Source organism: Scomber japonicus, chromosome 16 (genome assembly GCF_027409825.1).
Source record: "Scomber japonicus isolate fScoJap1 chromosome 16, fScoJap1.pri, whole genome shotgun sequence".
NCBI lineage: Eukaryota > Metazoa > Chordata > Actinopteri > Scombriformes > Scombridae > Scomber > Scomber japonicus.
In genome coordinates, this window is record NC_070593.1 from 2071194 (window position 1) to 2089731 (window position 18538).

General features: G+C 39.4%; 1 pseudogene; it reads right to left on the minus strand.

Annotated features, from left to right (window-relative positions):
• Positions 1–620: 620 nt before the first annotated feature.
• On the minus strand, positions 621–18027 carry LOC128375790 (E3 ubiquitin/ISG15 ligase TRIM25-like; annotated as a pseudogene).
• Positions 18028–18538: the final 511 nt, after the last annotated feature.

Consider the following 18538-nt stretch of genomic DNA (forward strand, 5'->3'; position numbering starts at 1 on the left):
ACTTAAAACTTACAGGGAATTAAGGAAACACTGCAAAATGTAACTTACAGTGCATTTCCCAAACACTATAAAAGCTAAATAAGACTTTTACCTGAAAGGTCAGAACAATAGATTACAGTTCATCTTGATCTGCAGCTCATAGTGCGTTTTTAACTCAATCCCTTTTTATAAAGCCATGAATTACCACATTTTTAACCAAGCATTGCAATGAATGACAGCAGATTTACCTTTTACCTTATCATTTTCTGTATCTTTTAACTAATATATTACATTCAATACATTCAGAATTACAGCATTCTTATAATAATTACACACGTGTCCTTTAATTGTATTTTTCTTGTGTGAATCAGAACAGAAATGAAGTGTAAATATCTTCTTATTATGTGTATGATGATCTGATATGAGTATGCTATCCAGTCTGAATGTCAGCCATGCAGACAGTGTGACACTGAGATAGATAATATTTAAGATAGATTCAGTGCAGTTCACTTCCTTGCAGCCGGGGGCAACGCTTAGCGTGTTGAAACCAAACACGCCGCCTTACATCACTCAAACAACATGTGACACACAAACTAGCAGCTGCAGACGTGTTTCCTAACAGCCTGTCACAGAGCATCTGCTCACACGCTCATACTGCTGCTGCTGCTGCTGCTGCTGCACAGAGCACAGCCAGGCAGAGAGGGGCCCACGCTGCCGGAGGGGTCGACGCTGCCGGAGGGGTCGACGCTGCCGGAGGGTCCGAGGGCTCGATTCCTTCCGCAGAGCGACGTTAAAGAAAACTGGGAGAGATTTATAGAAACTCAACTTCCTGTCACAGTTTGGTTCAGTAGTCTGACTCCTGCTGAAATAAAGACTACATCTAAAATGATTGGCCCCTCCCTCAAATCTCTCTTTTAACCCTGACATACTAAAAGTCAAAGAAGCTGAGCTGTTCAGGTTCAATTTGAATCAAATTGAACCTGAACAGCTCAGCTTCTTTGACTTTTAGTGTTACGTCCTTGTTACAATAGAGTAGAATATCCTTTATTGTCACTGTACAACACACACAACGAGATTGGTTCAGGATTCTCTTCCTGTGATGTAATAAAACCACACACACACACAGTCTATATTACATTGAGGTAGATGTTGGATACTGTTGGTTGCATTGGTTGTGTGATGGTTTATAATGTGCTGTGGGGGTTCATTGTTCAGGAGCCTGATTGCCCAAGGATAAGAAGGAGGACACATTAGGGTTTACATTACACTAACATATCAATCAATCAATCTTTATTTATATAGCTCCAAATTACAACAAAGTCATTTCAAGGCTCTTTACACATAGAACCAAAATAATGTTAAAGAGACCCAACATTCCCACATGAGCAGCACTCGGTGACAGTGGCAACAGGAAGAAAGCTGTATTAAAGGTTCTGTCTGGGTCATCCTAACATTACAGATAGATTTAAACAGCAGGTTCCTGTTCTGCAGCTCATAAAAGACTGAAACACATTATAATAAAACTGAAACAAACAGAGTGTATAGAGGAGGCGCGTGTGTGAGGTTAAATCAGTGATCGCAGGTTCATTCACAGTGAATTATTATAGAACTTGATCAATACTATACTGATAATATCTCAACAGATGGAAAACAGTTGACATAGATATTAAAAAGCATATTTTACAGTCTTGCTATTAGTTTAATGGTTTGCTTTGTAGGTAATAATAATAAATACGAGAGAGAGGACCAAGTTAGGAGATAGTAAGACATTATTAAAAGAGTGATTACATGTAGATAGATGTTTGAGACAGTACAGGTGAGATATGATCTGATCTTATAATATTTCTTTTTTAGCTTCTTTGTTAAATTATGAAAAGTGGTTTTCAGATGTGATGAGATGTCTGTAAGTTCCTGTGATGGTTCGTGTGTTTGACTTGTAAAATAATTGGGGTCAGAGGTAGAAAAATTAGATTTCTGAAGATGATGAAAACACATTAATTCAGTTTTCTTGACACTGATAGTCACATAATTACATTTAGATTAGATCATGTAGAGAGTGAAGCACATATACATATATATATGTCTGTATGTTTGAATCTGTGCTTTTTGTGTGTTAATATATCATCATGTGTATGTGCTACTATGCTTGTTTGTCACGTTTATATCTGTGTGTGTGTGTGTGTGTGTGTGTGTGTGTTTGGGCCACCTGCTGTGTGTATGCCTGTTCAGCTGCTCTCCCACTGAGTCTGCAGCCAAATAATACTTCATTAAAATACCAATAAATACTCCAAAAAATCACTCAAACACCCACGGAGAAAGAAACTTAATTAAAATACCAATAAGCAATTAACTTTAATTTCATCGCCCGATAAATAACCAACTTCATCAAAATACCAGCCAGCAGCCGACTTCATTCAAGGAAAAGTGTGTTGGGAAGAGTGTGTTGGTGCTGTTTGTGTTTGTGCAACATCGTACTGTGTGTGTGTGTGTGTGTGTGTGTGTGTGTGTGTGTGTGAGATTTACATGGTAATAAGCCCCCGGGGCCTCGATGTGGAAGTTTCTCTCGCCGAAAGATCCGTTTTATTCTTCCTCCATTCGTCCCACGTTCATCTCACAGCTGGACTTTTGTCTCTCTGCATCGCCTCCTCTCCTCTCCTCTCTTTCTGTCTTTCATTCACTCTTCCTCTCTCTCTCTCTCCCTCTCTCTCTCTCACTCACACTAACTCTCTCTCACATGCTAATCCGGATCGAGCGATTGGCTGGTTTGGAGGAAACGGAGAGAGGAAGATAAAAAACGACAAAAAGACTGAATCTATAGACGCCACTACATGAGAATATGAAAGAGAGAGAGAGAGAGAGAGATAGATAGAGGGAGGGAGGGAGGGAGGGAGGGAGGGAGAGAGAGAGAGAGAGGGAGGGAGGGAGGGAGAGAGAGAGGGAAGGAGGGAGAGAGAGAGAGAGGGAAGGAGGGAGAGAGAGAGAGAGAGAGAGAGAGAGAGCGAGAGAGAGAGGTATAAATGAAGGAAAAACATACATCCGTTTGTGTTTCAGATTCATTAGCTTTACGTTGTGGAGAGAAATGTCAACCTCTGATAATTTCATATCAATAATGTGAGAAATGAGTTGAGGAGAAATCTGAACTACATGAAGAGCCAAACCAAAACTTCCTGTTTCTGTTCCAGAAGTAAAGAACCTAATTAACCCTTTGTATGTCTACTCAACCGTTTGGTAGGGGTCACTGTGTGTCATGATATCTGCTCAAAACTAAATCTATTGAACCCATTTAACTTTTAGGTCAATAGTTAGCACTTTATGAGGTATGTAATGCACAGACAGACCATCAGATTGTGTTATGGTTGCTGTAGATACAGGTTGTGCTATGGTTGCTGTAGATACAGGTTGTGCTATGGTTGCTGTAGATACAGGTTGTGCTATGGTTGCTATAGATACAGGTTATGTTATGGTTGCTTTAGATACAGGTTGTGTTAAGGTTGCTATAGATACAGGTTGTGCTGTGGTTGTTATAGATACAGGTTGCTCTATGGTTGCTATAGATACAGGTTGTTCTATGGTTGCTATAGATACAGGTTGTGTTATGGTTGCTACAGATACAGGTTGTGTTATGGTTGCTATAGATACAGGTTGTGCTTTAGTGTATAAAGGGAAAATAACACAAACCACTGCTGACATCAGAGATCCTGCTGGAGACGTTTATGAAGTTGACTTTCATGTTTTCATCTTGTACATGAACAGAATGAGTCTCTAACATGTTTTTAATAAAAGTTTAGAACCAATGAGGTGTGAATGAATCTGTAGAGGCTGTAAAACATCACATTTAGGCTATAGGAAATAAATCCATGTTTTATGTTGTCATGGCCTCAAAGAGGAAAGAAAGGCAAAGAAATGATTTTTTAAATAGCAACAACTCAACAAACATGTTTTATTTTTCCAAAGAGAAACGCTGAACGAGCGGAGAAGCTGCTCCTCTGTGTTAGTACATGAACGCTGCTCTGAAACATAAGCAATAAGCCTGGTTCCTCTACTGTAATGTGAATACACCATGATGGAGGGAGGCAGGAGAACAGGAAGGAGGATGGAGACACACACACACACACACACACACACACACACACACACACACACACACAGAGTATACGCTGTTATATTCCCCGGTGTCAGAGGAACATTGAAAGTGTGAGGAAATAACAAGGGTCATTTAATTTGACTTCCAGCGGATCACAGCTCGCCGACACGGGCTGATAATCAACTCCCCACACTTTTTACATGGAAAGAGAAAGAGAGAGAGAGAGAGAGAAGGAGAAAGAGAGTGACTTTCGAGGGGTGACGGACGAGTGCAGCTCATCTGAGGTGGCAGAAGATAATGAAGCTCGGCCGTCTCCTGTGTTTGCAGCCAGGCCAACAGGTGGAGCCCACACTCTGAGAGCAGCAGGGTACCTGGAGGGTTACCCAAAAAACCCTTTTCTTTAGTCCACCTCATGAGCCAAATACTAACTTATGAATTAAATCAACTCTCCCACTAATTAAAAGACTAAATAAACTAAGTGCTCTCCAGAATGACTCTTACAAGCTTTTTCGCCACTTAAACTCTTTAATCAGGAGGTTAAAGCTGCTGTGATTCATGTTTTTTTATATTAGTAATGGGTCAAATGAGTTGGTAGAGAGCAAAAAGAGAGTGAATATTGGATTTATATTCACCGGGTGAACAGAAACATGTCTCCAGATGTGTCTGCTGGATGTGAAAATAAGCAATAAGGTTAATATATCAGCTTTATGTCAGTATGGTGCTATTATTGTTGTACTGCTGCTAAACAAAGCAGTGTTTTTTGGCATCTTTGTTGATAATAATAATAAACATTTGTTGATTGCAGATTGTTGAATGATCGCATTTGAAGCTTTTCGGTGTTGTACATGATAGTAAATTGAACATCTTTAGATTTGTGTAGATTTTTTCCACTAATTTCTGATTTTCTATATATTAAACGGTTAAAATCAGTGATATCTTCTGTATCTTGACGGGTTACTTTGCGTCCCTGTTTCTTTAAATATATTATTGTGTGTCTTCCTGCAGCAGAACCTTCTGCAGTGTTTTTTGACCACTTTTTTATAATAATCAAACATTTGTTGATTGCAACGTCTCGAATGTTTTGATTTGAAGCTTTTCTGCATCATAGTAAATTGAACAACTTTATTGGATATGAGACATTGGAAGACATCACAATGGGCTCTGAGATATAATAACAGGTATTTTTCCTTTTGATAATAATAATCAGACATTTCTTGATTGCAGCTTGTTGAATGTTTGGATTTGAAGCTTTTCTGTGTCATACATAGTAAATTGAACAACCTCATTGGATAAAACAAGACATTGAAAGACATCATCATGGGCTCTGAGACATAATAAGCAATTTTCACTAGTTCCTGACTATTTATAGATAAAAGAAATTACAGTTATAGCCGAAATCTATTGTAGTACTTTCTGTGTAGTAGTATTTTCTTTTCTGTGTCATACATGATAGTACATTAAATATCTTTGGATTGCAGTTAATCGGACAAAAAAAGACATTTGAAGGTGTAGAAGCTATATTTTTGGGTCCATGTTTCTTTAAATATATCATAACTGTGTATTTTCTGATTTCCCGTCGTGGTCGGTGGTCTCCTCCAGCTGCAGGACCCTCTCTGGTGTCTGTGCCTCCTTTATTCTTCAGAGTGTGATGGGTCTCAGCGGGGCCCCCGGAGCACGTCGCTGTGTGACAGATAGACTGACAGATCCATCTATGTGAGAATGTAGAATAATACAACCTGTGTGGACGGAGTCATCACACACGCTCCGTAGGAAACAGGGACTATGTGACGGCAGGAATGTAGATAAGGAGGTTATGTGCGAGGACCAATTTATTTTTCTTGGCAGGGTGGGAAGGCCACTGAGACGCATTTCACATGTCTACCTGACAGCAGAAGTCTCAATAATGAAATCCTCTCTAACTGTATTTAGATCTGCAGACAGTCAGGTCCAATAAGGTGACACGTAGGATGATCTGTGTGTGCTGCTTCCACCATCATCATCATCATCATCGTCGGTTCTGTTTTTGCATTTTCCAGCTGCTGTTTATTCCTCGTATGTTTGTTAGTGTGTAGAGGGTTTGTTTTCACATGCAGGAGGTGGTGGTGACGTCCAAAACAAGACAAATATGGTGTTTGTGGAATGATCAGCTGTGACTCCTTCACTGTGGACTTGTGTTGGGAGGCTCGAGTGTTATTGTGGCACCGTCGACATTTTAGGGGCTAAGATTAGTTGAAATTGCTATTGTAGTACTTTGTGTCATTACCTTGGCCCCCCACCATTATTTCTCTGGTTATTATTATTTAAAACACTCACTTTTAAATAGAGGAAAACTCACCTGATTTAGTATTTGATGAGCGATATGCAGGTTCACCAGTAGGGGGCGGTAGTCGAAGTCTGAATAGCAGCAAGACTGTGTTTTTGTTGTGTTTTCAGGCGAGATAAGTGCACAAGCGCCACATACATTCATGTTAACTTTATTTACATTTGCGTTGTCACACTTTTTATGATTGCTTGATGTGTATAAGATGATCAATGTTAGACGATAAGGCAGCTAGCTAAGGCTAATAGCTTTCATTGTGAATGTAGATATGTTGAGTATGATAGTTGTATGGCCTTACGGTAATGTTGAGATGAGACCCTAACCTGATCATTGTATTATTATCATTATTGAAATGTAAAGTGCTGTCTATAGTATAGCTTTACCAGACAGTTTCAAAAAATTTTTATTTGTAGTATAGATAAAACATCAGTGCAGAAGTTGACATGAATGTGATTTCATAGTCACTATGAGACTGAATATGCCAGTCGTAATAGGTTTGTTTTAAGGCGGGAATTAAAGGTTTAAAGCTTTAACTTAAGTAAAATCAGAAATACCACAATGTAGAAGTACTCTGTTACAAGTAAAACTTTAATCTCTAATATCTTCATTTTTTTCCACTGTCTGATCTGTTCGAGTATAATATTAATGAATTTTAATTATAGGGGCCTTTCAAAGCGCTCACCTTTTATATCTACAGAGGGAGGGGTCCTCTTCCATGGGGCCCACTATGTTTCTACAGTAACCCTGAATGGACAAATCAAACACGAGATCCAGAGAGGGACTTGTAACTTTTTTTTGAGAGTTATTCAGTTGGTTGCAATCTGAAAACTCACCACTAGATGTCACTAAATCCTAAACACCGGTCCTTTAAAAAGGTGTGTTTCTAACAACAGCAGGTGGTGTAGTTATTCCATGAAGTGGGACGTAACACAGACCTTATTTCTCTTTCTTCTTTTTGATTTGTCTTTTGTCTTCTTTTGTATTTATTGCAGTTGTTGTAACGACAAACGTCCATTGTGGGGACTGACTGGTGGATTTTGTGGTTCTGTGGCACACATCTTTACAATAGACTGAATAAACTGTGAGTGTGTCAGGTGTCCTATATGAACAGTCTCTGTAATCATTCCTCCTGTTCATACTGACTATTAAAATATCTCCTTTAAATGTGCTTTCAATGTAAAGTGATGGAGGACAAAATCCACAGTCATTTAAAAGTATCTGATCAGCTTCTGTTGAGCTTCAGCAGTGTGAGTTAGTCATATCAAGTGATATCTGACACATTTACAGTCTCTTTACCATCAGATTCCCTCTTAGTGTTTCCTGTTTCTCTGTGGTGGAAGTATAGTAACAAAAGACTTTGATACTAAAAACACTGTAACGTTGAAACATAGAAGATGAAGATTTGACTCATTTGGACGCTGAAGCTTCATATTAGCTTCACATCAACTTTTAAATCCAATTGTTTTGCACAGAAGAAGGACTTCAGGGCAGAAATGTGACCCTTAAACACCCAACATACTTCACTGATGCTTTTTTTTTTTTTAGATCTGCAGGATTCAGGAGTTAAGGTTCCTTATCAACAACACTTTACATAGAAGCTTAATATTGGTGTTTGACTTTAATGTAACATTATGTAGAGTTAGAAGTTGTGTCCTTTCAGTCAGTGTTTAAAATGTGGAGTAGATCAGTGTTGGTAACAGATGACAGACACTTGCAGTTGTCATACTAAATGCATTATGAAGGGATCTAATGGTCAGTATGAACAGGAGGAATGATTACAGCAAGAAACACACATGCTTCATGTTCATGTGGGCTCAAGGTTTGGTAGCTGGCTTGTTTTTTTATGTCTGCAGAATGTAATTAAAAAGTAACTTCCTGCACTTTACACCCTTTATAATGTCTAAGTAGATTTCTGCAGAAAGAGACACATTCATTGGGTTTCCTTCACTGTCTGAAGGCCTTTTTCTACTTCGACTACATTATGTTTTGTGTGTTTCCAGCCCTGAAAAATCCTCCTCTCCGTCTCCTCCCACACCGACACGTCTAACACCCCGTCGCCTTCAAAAAAACAGCTTCACGTAATTATCCCCGCTGCTCCAAAAAGGTCTGTTTCTCCTTTTTTTTTCTTACAAGAAATTGCGGCATATCGCTGAAAATCCATTGAGCACTTCAAACAAAAACGAGTAAAAGCAACTGTGGCTGTGGCCTGGATTCCTACACACACACACACACACACACACACAGTCCATTGTCTTGTCATCCATTATCAAAGCCAGTGTGTGTGTGTGTGTGTGTGTGTTTTTTCTTTCCTCCTGTGTGTGTTTTGTGGTGGCGGTGGAGCCGACACCCAGTGGGAGAGCCCGCCTGCCTGCAGAGGGACAGATGGGTGTAATTATGTTATTTTTACCTCCTCCAGGAGCTGGCTGCCAGCTCGGGGAAATTAGCATCACACCTGTGTGTAATTGGCTAAATTAGCTTGTCGAGCGGCAGAGCTGAGACAGAGGTGGACGGTAAGGTGTGTGTGTGTGTGTGTGTGTGGGAGGCAGGTAAAATCAAAGAGAGGAGTTGTTTAGTGTGTGTCGGAGATGAGGCTGTCAGGGGAGCGAGATGTCACACCTGGAATGGAAAATGTCACCCAGCAGCTCTCCACACACACACACACACACACACACACACACGCACACACACACACACACACCAGAAAGACAGGACAAACTCTGCGAGAAAGACACAAAACAAACAGCACACACAAGACAGACAAACAAAAACAGAGGAAGGCATAAACACACAAACACAAAACAGAGGCGCAGGAAGCAGAGACCATACATAAAAATGACACACACAAACACTCACACACACACACACACTCACACACACACGCAAAGCGTTTTACTAATCAATTTAATGTCTCTCCTTGTGATGTGGAATCATGTGTGATCTCCAGCCTTTATTCACTGGTTACCCGTCAGATACAGAATTGATTTTAAAAAGTGCTGCATGAAAAATCCTCCTACAGTAAAAGTACATAGTATTATGAGTGATGTAGTATGCAGTATTACAGTAAAAGTACTGCAGTATTATGAGTGATGTAGTATGCAGTATTACAGTAAAAGTACTGCAGTATTATAGTGATGTAGTATGCAGTATTACAGTAAAAGTACTGCAGTATTATAGTGATGTAGTATGCAGTATTACAGTAAAAGTACTGCAGTATTATGAGTGATGTAGTATGCAGTATTACAGTAAAAGTACTGCAGTATTATGAGTGATGTAGTATGCAGTATTACAGTAAAAGTACTGCAGTATTATGAGTGATGTAGTATGCAGTATTACAGTAAAAGTACTGCAGTATTATGAGTGATGTAGTATGCAGTATTACAGTAAAAGTACTGCAGTATTATGACTGATGTAGTATGCAGTATTACAGTAAAAGTACTGCAGTATTATAGTGATGTAGTATGTAGTATTACAGTAAAAGTACTGCAGTATTATAGTGATGTAGTATGCAGTATTACAGTAAAAGTACTGCAGTATTATGAGTGATGTAGTATGCAGTATTACAGTAAAAGTACTGCAGTATTATGAGTGATGTAGTATGCAGTATTACAGTAAAAGTACTGCAGTATTATGACTGATGTAGTATGCAGTATTACAGTAAAAGTACTGCAGTATTATAGTGATGTAGTATGCAGTATTACAGTAAAAGTACTGCAGTATTATAGTGATGTAGTATGCAGTATTATAGTAAAAGTACTGCAGTATTATAGTGATGTAGTATGCAGTATTATAGTAAAAGTACTGCAGTATTATGAGTGATGTAGTATGCAGTATTACAGTAAAAGTACTGCAGTATTATGGTGATGTAGTATGCAGTATTACAGTAAAAGTACTGCAGTATTATAGTGATGTAGTATGCAGTATTACAGTAAAAGTACTGCAGTATTATAGTGATGTAGTATGCAGTATTACAGTAAAAGTACTGCAGTATTATGAGTGATGTAGTATGCAGTATTACAGTAAAAGTACTACAGTATTATGAGTGATGTAGTATGCAGTATTACAGTAAAAGTACTGCAGTATTATGGTGATGTAGTATGCAGTATTACAGTAAAAGTACTGCAGTATTATGAGTGATGTAGTATGCAGTATTACAGTAAAAGTACTGCAGTATTATGGTGATGTAGTATGCAGTATTACAGTAAAAGTACTGCAGTATTATAGTGATGTAGTATGCAGTATTACAGTAAAAGTACTGCAGTATTATGGTGATGTAGTATTCAGTATTACAGTAAAAAATACTGCAGTATTATGAGTGATGTAGTATGCAGTATTACAGTAAAAGTACTGCAGTATTATAGTGATGTAGTATGCAGTATTACAGTAAAAGTACTGCAGTATTATTGTGATGTAGTATGCAGTATTACAGTAAAAGTACTGCAGTATTATAGTGATGTAGTATGCAGTATTACAGTAAAAGTACTGCAGTATTATTATGTGAACTTTAATAATTTCACATTTTCTCCACAAGCTTTGAATGAGAAGAAAACACTTTGATCACTGTTGATAAAAATCATCTTTATTGATTATTGAAGCTTCAGATTGTTGACACATCCAATCAGTAAAGTGTGATCAATGATTTCATGTTCAGATTGACTTCATCCACACAGTCAGTTAGTGTAACCCAGAATGTCAGCTATGTACAAGAACATCATTAATGATTATTATCATGATCATTACAGTTTGATTGAACATTTCTTTATGAATTTACAAAGTGATGAGAACAAAATATCTCTGATGAAGGAAGTTCTGCTGTTTTCTCTGTTTAAGAAACAACAGACACAAATACATCAATACAAACATGAAACTAACATTTAGAACAAAGAGAAGTTCACATTTTCATCTGAAGAAATGTCAGTGAAGGTTTAAAACATGGTGGTGAGCAGTGAGAGCCTCCATGGATAAAAACACACAGGAAAAAGTCACATTTAAAGAAACTGATAATGTCAATTAAACATAATGTACAATTCCCATTGTTATGCAGACAATACTAAATTATATCTATCAATAAAGCCTGATGAAAGTAACCAGTTAACCAAACTACAAACATGCCTTAAGGTTATTGCGCTTGGCCCCATACACCTTAGAAACACATTATATAATCAGTCAATCAATTTTTATTTGTATGACGCAAAATAATATAATTTAAAAAATATCAACAACACATACATCAAGTTAATTAATTAATTATTAATTGAATATCCCTATTGGCGTGTCAGCTGATCTCTGAGCAGCTCAAAAACATGGAGACAAAAACATGAAGAATTACAACATCTGACACATAAAGTCTGAAATGACTTCTGTTTATTTCACTTTACACAACTCAGCTGTGGATCCATAATAAACACAAAATCCGGCATAGAGAGGCCGAGTGAATGTGGTCTGGACTCTGTGGAGGAGAGTCATGGTTTCAGAGACGCTGTAGAAGGACAGAATACCTGCTCTGTGATCCAGGTACACTCCGACTCTGGAGGAACGAGGACCTGAGACGGGAGTATTAATGTTGTTGAACCAAAATTCATACCTGTCAGTGGAACAACCTAAAGACCAAGATTTGTCATTGTTTCCAAATCGAGATTCATCTCCTGCTCTGTTGATATTCTTGTATGTGACTGCTACATAAACTCCCCATCCTGCTCTCCACTCCACCTCCCAGTAACAACGTCCAGTCAGACTCTCTCTGCTCAGGACCTGAAGATGATCAGTGAATCTGTCTGTGTGTCTAGAATAAGACTGTGATTGTTCTGTATATTCTATTTTTCTGTTCCTCTCAGATAATAACAGCTCTGTGTTTGCTGTGTTTGAATCCAGAGTGATTTCACATGAATATCTTAAGAACTCAGCTCTGGTCTTGGGCTCTGGTTCTGACAATAAAACGTCCACATGAGTTACTGACCATGAGATGTTTGTCCATTTGTCCGTCAGGATGTCCTGTAGTTTATCTCTGAGCTCTGACACAGCTGCTGTCACATCCTCAAAGTATCTCAGAGGACGGATATTGATGCTGGATGAGTCTGTAGGTTCACTGAGTTGTGACACTGAGGGGTAGTTGTGTAGAAACTGGTTGTGATCCTCTGTGTGTGAGAGCTTCTTCAGTTCAGCGTCTTTCCTCTTCAGCTCAGTGATCTCCTGCTGCAGCTTCTCCTGAAGCTCTTTGACTCCACTCACTTCAGTTTCCTGCTGGGATCTGATCTGCTGCTTCACATCAGAGCTTCTTTTCTGTAGGAGACGGATCAGCTGAGTGAAGATCTTCTCACTGTCCTCCACTGCTTTATCAGCAGAGTGACTGACGGCCTCCACCTCCTGTTGAAGCAGCTTCACATCTTTCTCTCTGTCCTGGATTCTCTGCTGGATGTTTAGTCGACTCACCTCGAGCTCTCTCTGCCTCTCAGTCCTTTCTGCTACAGCTGGGACTGTGTCGTGGCCTTTATGATCCTCCATAGTGCACAGATAACAGATACACTTCTTATCTGTACGGCAGAATATCTTCATCACCTCATCATGACGAGAGCAGATGTTCTCCTGGAGCTTCTCTGAGGGCTCCATCAGCTTGTGTTTCTTTAATTTGGTTAATTCAAAGTGAGACTGGAGGTGATTCTCACAGTAAGACATCAGACACATCAGACAGGACTTGAAGGCTTTCAGCTTCCTCCCAGTGCACACATCACAGGCCACATCTTCAGGTCCAGCATAACAGTGATCAGCAGGAGCAGCTTGGAGTCCAGTCTTCTTCAGCTGCTCCACTAAAGCTGCTAACATGGTGTTTTTCTTCAGGACAGGCCTCGGTGTGAAGGCCTCTCTGCACTGAGGGCAGCTGTAGATCTTCCTCTGATCCTCTCCATCCCAGAATCCTTTAATACAGCTCATACAGTAGCTGTGTCCACAGGGAATAGTCACTGGCTCCTTTGGTAGATCCTCACAGATCGAACAGCTAATTATTTCTCGGTCCAGTTGATCTTTCTGCGCCATTTCAGCTCTCAGAGGCAACGACTGTCTGAGCTTCACTTCCTGATGAGCTTAATAAGTTTGAACTGTCATCTGAACAACATGTGATTCAGTTGTAAATGCAGCCTGACAGCTCTGTGCTGCGTCACATGTTGGTTACACCCATCCACAAACTGTAAATCTGATCCCAGTGTGGAGCACTACAACAGGTATCATATTTTAATCATGTTGTTTGTGTTTATAATACAAGCATATAAAACCAAAGTTAATTTTTTCCAGAAACTCAGTTAATAAATGTCGACCTTTGACAATCACATGATCCTCAGCAGCAGTACTGGAAGAAGTACTCAGATACTTTACTGCAGTAAAGTTACTAATACAGAAATGTAAAAATTAGTGGTGGGCATAGATTAATTTTTTAAATCCAGATTAATCTCACTGTAATCTTCGAATTAATCTAGATTAAAATGGCTCCTTTGAATTCTGCCGAAGGCATTCAGAATATGTGTGCTACCCAATAGGGTTGGTCCATCGACGATGCCTGACAGCCATCGCCAATGCGGCGTCCATCTGCGATTGCATACAACCCCTCCCCGCCCCCCCCTCCCGCAGCTACTCTGAGTACACACTGTTCATTTAGGGCGCACTAGGCAATCGTACCGTGCCCAAGCACGTTTGCCCCCTAAAATCCGGACTATTTGGCTAGTGTGAGTGCAAGTGTACCCTGCTTGAGGGAAAAGAAGTCAATTTTCCAGGGAATCCATCGACGATTTTTTAAAAGGCAACACTAGCTGAGCCCTGGTCATTTCAAGCAACACTAAATGCAACGTGGAGACATTATGCATATGGGTTCCCAATCCGACCATATTTTGTGTATTATTTTGTCATTATTAAGGCAAAAGAACTCAATTTATGTCCATCGACATAATGAATAGGCTATAGGCTTAATATTAGTTTGCATCGAGCGTGCTGCGTGGACTTCATTACATATGAAATGCTAAGTTTATTGTCTGTGACTGTGACTAATAAAAGTAATATTTTACAAATCTGCATTATATAAACTAACGAAATTCGTTAAAGTAAGTCATTTGGTGACTTCTAAGTCATTAAACTAAGTCTTATTTTTACTGGAGTAATCTACCTCGTTCACACCTGTCATTGTACATCTTGTATTGGAAAACTTTGAATTAAAACTTACCTACTGTGCGAACTCTCCCGTTCTCTCCTATGAACGAGTTGGACAACAACGTGTATCAAACATGAAGCAAAGTGCTACGCCTATCTTAAATAATTTATAATCGTTATATTTCATGTCTAGGAAAAATATAACAGGCTTTAACAGACTGCGGAGTGGGGTAGCAACACTACCGGCGGTATCTGTTTCCTTTTTTTTTTTTTCCTTTTTTAAATAACTTTATTTTTAAATAACATAATAACATGAGTAGTATTTGAAATATTTGTTATAGTACTATATATGATACTATAATAACTAAAAAATAACAAAGTACGTAACTTTGTGTCAATCAGTCCAAGCTCTATTTCTCCTTCTTCCACCAGTCACTCAGGCAGACCAGCTTGTTCACACTTCACATACGCGCTAAAATATCAAGGTGAAAGTCATCATAGCTTGCGTAGTATAGACCCAGCTCCCAACCCAACTTTGAGAATAGATTAACGGCGATATTTTTATTATCACCCCGATGAGAGTCTCACGTTAACGCAGCACGTTAACGCCGATAACAGCCCACCACTAGTAAAAATGCTCTATTACAAGCAGAGGTGGGTAGTAACAAAGTATTTGTACTTCATTGCTACGCTTAAGTAGATTTTCTATGTATCTGTACTTTTCTTGAGCATTGAGTAAGTTCTGTTTACTTTTACTCCTTACATTTGAACACACATCTTCAATTAACAGAAGATAATAAAACAACAGAGAACTGTTAATCATTGAACTAACTTCACAGATTACTTCATCCAAACCATCATCCTGTCTCTTAGACTTGATTCCAACTAGGCTGCTTTAAGTAAGTTTTTCCCTCATTTAGCATTTCTTTATTAGATATGATTAATCTGTCTTTATTAACAGGATATGTACCACAGTCCTTTAAGGTAGCTGTAATTAAACCTCTTCTTAAGAAATCTACTCTTGATTCAGAGGTTCTAGCCAACTATAGGCCGATATCTAACCTCCCCTTTCTCTCCAAGATCCTTGAGAAAGCAGTCGCCAATCAGCTGTGCACTTTTCTACATAGTAACAGTTTATTTGAGGATTTTCAGTCTGGATTTAGAGCTCATCATAGCACAGAGACTGCACTAGTAAAAGTTACAAATGCCCTCTTCACTTCATCAGACAATGGACTTCTCTCTGTCCTCGTCCTGGAAGATCTTAGTGCTGCCTTCGACACTATTGATCATCAAATCCTATTACAGAGACTTGAACATTTAATTGGCATCAAAGGAACTGCATTAAACTGGTTTAAGTCCTATCTATCAGATTTCAGTTTGTAAATGTTGATGATAAATCCTCAATGCAAACAAAAGTTAGACACAGTGTTCGTCAGGGTTCAGTGCTTTGACCAATATTATTCACCTAATGTATACTTCCTTTAGTTAACATTATTCGGAAACACTCAATACATTTTCATTGTTATGCAGACAATACTCAATTATATCTATCAATAAAGCCTGGTGAAAGCAACCAGTTAACCAAACTACAAACATGCCTTAAGGTAATCGTGCTTGGGCCCCATACACCTTAGAAACACATTATCCAATCAATCAATCAATCTTTATTTGTATAGCGACAAACAATATAATTGAAAACAATAATATTAACAACACATACATCAAGTTAATAAAATGTTGAATATCCCTATTAGCATGTCAGCTGATCTCTGAGCAGCTCAGAAACATGGAGACAAAAACATGAAGAATTACAACATCTGACACATGAAGTCTGAAATGACTTCTGTCTATTTCACTTTACACAACTCAGCTGTGGATCCAACAAAACCAACACAAATTCCAGCATAGAGAGGCTGAGTGAATGTGGTCTGGACTCTGTGGAGGAGAGTCATGGTTTCAGAGACGCTGTAGAATGACAGAATACCTGCTCTGTGATCCAGGTACACTCCGACTCTGGAGGAAGGAGGACCTGAGACAGGAGTTTTAATGTTGTTGAACCAAAATTCATACCTGTCAATGCAACAACGTAAAGACCAAGATTTCTCACTATGTGCAAATACAGATTCACCTCCTGCTCTGCTGATATTCTTGTACGCGACTGCTACATGAACTCCCCATCCTCCTCTCCACTCCACCTCCCAGTAACAACGTCCAGTCAGACTCTCTCTACTGAGGACCTGACAATAATTAGTGAATCTGTCTGTGTGACTAGAATAAGACTGTGGTTGACTCATCCATGTTACTTTTCTGTTCTCCTCAGATAATAACAGCTTTTTGTTTGCTGTGTTTGGATCCAGAGTAATTTCACGTGAATATCTTAAGAACTCAGCTCTGGTCTTGGGCTCTGGTTCTGGTTCTGGCAGTAAAACGTTCACTTCAGTCTCTGCCAGTGAGATGTTTGTCCATTCGTCCCTCAGGATGTCCTGTAGTAGATCTCTGAGCTCTGACACAGCTGCTGTCACATCCTCAAAATGTTTCAGAGGACGGATATTGATGCTGGATGAGTCTGTAGGATCACTGAGTTGTGACACTGAGGGGTAGTTGTGTAGAAACTGGTTGTGATCCTCTGTGTGTGAGAGCTGCTTCAGTTCAGCGTCTTTCCTCTCCAGCTCAGTGATCTCCTGCTGCAGCTTCTCCTGAAGCTCTTTGACTCCACTCACTTCAGTTTCCTGCTGGGATCTGATCTGCTGCTTCACATCAGAGCTTCTTTTCTGGAGGAGACGGATCAGCTCAGTGAAGATCTTCTCACTGTCCTCCACGGCTTTATCAGCAGAGCGACTGACGGCCTCCACCTCCTGTTGAAGCAGCTTCACATCTTTCTCTCTGTCCTGGATTCTCTGCTGGATGTTTAGTCGACTCACCTCGAGCTCTCTCTGCCTCTCAGTCCTTTCTGCTACAGCTGGGACTGTGTCGTGGCCTTTATGATCCTCCATAGTGCACAGATAACAGATACACTTCTTATCTGTACGGCAGAATATTTTCATCACCTCATCATGACGAGAGCAGATGTTCTCCTGGAGCTTCTCCGAGGGCTCCACCAGCTTGTGTTTCTTTAATTTGGTTAATTCAAAGTGAGACTGGAGGTGATTCTCACAGTAAGACATCAGACACGTCAGACAGGACTTGAAGGCTTTCAGCTTCCTCCCAGTGCAGACATCACAGGCCACATCTTCAGGTCCAGCATAGCAGTGATCAGCAGGAGCAGCTTGGAGTCCAGTCTTCTTCAGTTGGTCCACTAAAGCTGTTAACATGGTGTTTTTCTTTAGGACAGGCCTCGGTGTGAAGGCCTGTCTGCACTGAGGGCAGCTGTATATCCTAATCTCATCCTCTCCATCCCATAATCCTTTAATACAGCTCAGAAGCTGTGTCCACAGGGAATAGTCACTGGCTCCTTCAGTTGATCCTCACAGATCGAACAGCTGATCATTTTTCGGTCCAGCTGATCTTTCTGCGCCATTTCAGCTCTCCAAGGCAACGACTGTCTGAGCTTCACTTCCTGATAAGTTTAATACGTTTTAACTCTCATCTGAACAACATGTGATTCATCAATAAATGCAGTCAGACAGCTCTATGCTGCATCACATGTTGGTTACACCCATCTTCAATCTGTTAATCTGAAGGGAGAGAACAATGAAATATGATAAATGTCGACCTTTGACAATCACATGATCCTCTGTAGAAACTGTCAGCAACAGTACATGAAGAAGTACTCAGATATTTTTCTGCAGTAAAAGTACTAATACAGAAATGTACAAATACTCCATGACAAGCATAGGTGGGTAGTAACAAAGTATTTGTACTTCATTACTGTAGTTAAGTAGATTTTCCAGGTTTCTGTACTTTTCTTGAGTATTGAGTAAGTTCTGTTGACTCTTTACTTTTACTCCCTACTTTTGAACACATATCATCAATAAAAAGAAAATAATAAAACAACAGAGAATATCTCCATGGTATAATTCTCAAACTAG